The sequence below is a fragment of the Chrysemys picta genome, unplaced genomic scaffold (assembly GCF_011386835.1).
Source record: "Chrysemys picta bellii isolate R12L10 unplaced genomic scaffold, ASM1138683v2 scaf443, whole genome shotgun sequence".
Taxonomy (NCBI): Eukaryota; Metazoa; Chordata; order Testudines; family Emydidae; genus Chrysemys; species Chrysemys picta.
Window position 1 is genome coordinate 47,501 of NW_027053150.1, and position 2,916 is coordinate 50,416.

General features: G+C 73.9%; 1 non-coding gene across 1 annotated transcript; it reads right to left on the reverse strand.

Moving 5' to 3' along the window:
- Positions 1-1,912: 1,912 nt before the first annotated feature.
- On the reverse strand, positions 1,913-2,031 carry LOC135978776 (5S ribosomal RNA). The gene has a single exon (XR_010596142.1). It is a non-coding gene; the product is annotated as a 5S ribosomal RNA (ribosomal RNA).
- Positions 2,032-2,916: the final 885 nt, after the last annotated feature.

A 2,916-nucleotide genomic window follows, 5' to 3' on the forward strand; every position in this document is an offset into this window, starting at 1 on the left:
GGCAGGCTTAACAGTCGTCCGCCCCGGGCGCTCCAGCGGGAAAGCTTAATAGTCCTCCCCTGACAGTGTGTGTGTGTGTGGGAGGGAGGCTTAGCAGTCTTGCCCCGGGTGGTCCGGTGGGGGAGGCTTAGCAGTCATCCCCCGAGGACTCCGGGGGCAGGCTTAATAGTGGTTCCAGGGGAGGCTTAATAGTCTTCCCCCGGGCAGTCCGGGAGAGGCTTAATCGTCATCCCCCGACAGTGTGTGTGTGTGTGTGTGGGGGGGAGGCTTAGCAGTCTTCCCCCAGGCTGGGTGGGGGCCTGGCGGGAGGCGTCGCAGTCTTCCCCCGGGCGGTCCGGTGGGGGAGGCTTAGCAGTCGTCCCCAGGGCGGTCCGGGGGTGGGGTGGGGTGGGGGGCCTCACAGTCGTCCCTCGGAGAGCCGGGTCGGCGGCAGTGGTGGGTTTACGTCCAGCCTCCGGAGGGTGCGCGTCCTCGGAGGCGATGCAGGCGCCGCAGAGAGGCAGCCTCCGAGGCAGGGAGCGGAGCACCGAGGCTGGGGAGAGGGGAGCAGGAGCCGGGGGCTGGGGGTGGGGGTGGGGGGCGTTCAGGACAACCGGTCAAGCCCCGGGAAGCAGCTGTCAAATGTTCCAAGTCCCCACTCGGCCACCAGGTCCACCCCAGTCTAGCAATGGGGTTGACCTGGCTGACGGCCGGTTAGTATCAAGGTAAACTCACCGTCGTCCACAGGAGGGCAGCTCTCAGGCCGGCCGGCTGCGGCTGACTCTGGGGCGGCGCCCGGTCCCGGCAGCGAGGGGCGGGGGGCGCGGAGCGAGACGGGGCTAACCGGGGGGGGGGGGGCGCCTCCTGCGACTTTGGGGGCCGCGGGTCGTCAGTGGCGTGCAGGCCGGGCCTCTCCCGGGGGATTCGGGGGGGCGGTCCTGCGGGCCGGGCGCAGGGGGCTCGGGCGAGCCCGGGCCGGTCCGCCCCGGGGCCGGGGTCTCCGCCTGCGGCTCAGGGGGGCGCGGGTCGTCGGGGGAGGAAGCCCGGGGGAGCTGCACACCGGCCCGCCAGGCCAGGCCTGGCCTGGATGGCCGCGGGGGGATTCGGGGCGGTCCCGCGGGCCGGGGGCCGGGCGCAGGGGAGGCGGGGGGTCCGAGCGAGTCCGTCCCGGGCCCGGGGCCTCCCCCTGCGGCTTTGGGGTCCGTGGGTCCCCGCTGGCGGAAGCCACTGGGAGCTGGACACCCGCCGTCCGTCCCGCCTGGCCAGGCCTGGCCTGGGTGGCCGCGGGGGGATTCGGGGCGGTCCCGCGGGCCGGCGGCCGGGCGCAGGGGAGGCGGGGGGTCCGAGCGAGTCGGTCCCGGGCCTGGGGTCTCCCCCTGCGGCTTTGGGGTCCGTGGGTCCCCGCTGGAGGAAGCCGCTGGGCGCTGGACACCCGCCGTCCGTCCCGCCTGGCCAGGCCTGGCCTGGGTGGCCGCGGGGGGATTCGGGGCGGTCCCGCGGGCCGGCGGCCGGGCGCAGGGGGTCCGAGCGAGTCCGTCCCAGGCCCGGGGCCTCCCCCTGCGGCTTTGGGGTCCGTGGGTCCCCGCTGGAGGAAGCCGCTGGGCGCTGGACACCCGCCGTCCGTCCCGCCTGGCCAGGCCTGGCCTGGGTGGCCGCGGGGGGGGATTCGGGGCGGACCTGCGGGCCGGCGGCCGGGAGGGTCCGGGCCAGTCCGCCCCATGCCCGGCGTCTCCCCCAGCGGCTTCGGTGGCCCCGGGGGGGGTCCTCCGCGGAGGAAGCCGGGTGGGTGGGGAGCCGGACCCCAGGCGCCCAGACCCGTGACCTGCGGCCGCGACCTCCGACTCGGCAGGAGCGACGAGGGGCTTTCCGGCCCGTCCCCCCCTCTCCTTCCCCCCCAGAAAAGGAGAGAGAGCTGACTCGGACCGGGAAAAGCTGCCTACGGCACCTGGGATTCCCAGGCGGTCACCCATCCAAGTACTAGCCAGGCCCGGGACGGTTTACCTTCCGAGATCGGACGGGATCGGGGGCGTTCGGTCCGGTATGGCCGTAGGCACCCGGCCCCGCGCCTCCTCGCCCGCTTTCCCCTGCCGACGCCCGGGCCTGCCGCACGGTGAGCCCCGGTCGGACTGCCCCCCCCCCTGCGGCAGGGCCCCCGTCTCTCGCGGGCCCGGTCCTTTTTTCCTTTTCGAGCTCCGGGGCCCGGGCTGGCCGCCAGAGCCCCTCCGCCCGCCCTCCCCGGCGTCGGGGAAAATACTGTCCCGGACTTCCAGTGCGCCCGATCCTGTCAGCCGGGGGGTGGGGAGGGGCAGTCCCTCGCTGCGGCCGGGGAGGGTGAGCCCAGGGCGGCTTGCCTGCCGTGCGAGGCCCCTCTCGGCCACCAGGTCAACCCCGAGTCGAAAGGGCTGAAAAATTTTCAGAGTCCCCTCCCGGGCACCAGGTCAACCCGTGGAATCGGACGGGTTCACCTGCTGGCCGGTTCGCTTCCCGGCCACCAGGTCAACCCCTAGGTTGCCGACCGGCCTACCCAGTGGCCGGTTTGCTTTCCGGCCACCAGGTCAACCCCTAGGGGTTTTAACGGGGGCACGCCCGGTGGCCTCTTTCCCGTCCGGTCACCAGGTCAACCCGGATCTCCCTCCTTCCCTGGGCGTCCCCTCCTCGGAGGCGTCAGGTTCCATTTCCCCCCCCCCCCCCCAGACTTCCAGGGGCCCGATCCAGTCGGCCGGGAGGCAGTCCCTCGCTGCGGCCGGGGAGGGTGAGCCCAGGGCGGCCTGGTCCATGTCTCTAGTGGGCCCGATCCTTTTTTTTTTTTTCGAGCTCCGGGGCCAGGCCCGCCCGGGCAGCCCTCCTCGGAGGCGTGGGGCGATTCCCCCCCCCCCCCAGACTTCCAGGGGCCCGATCCTGTCGGCCGGGAGGCAGTCCCTCGCTGCGGCCGGGGAG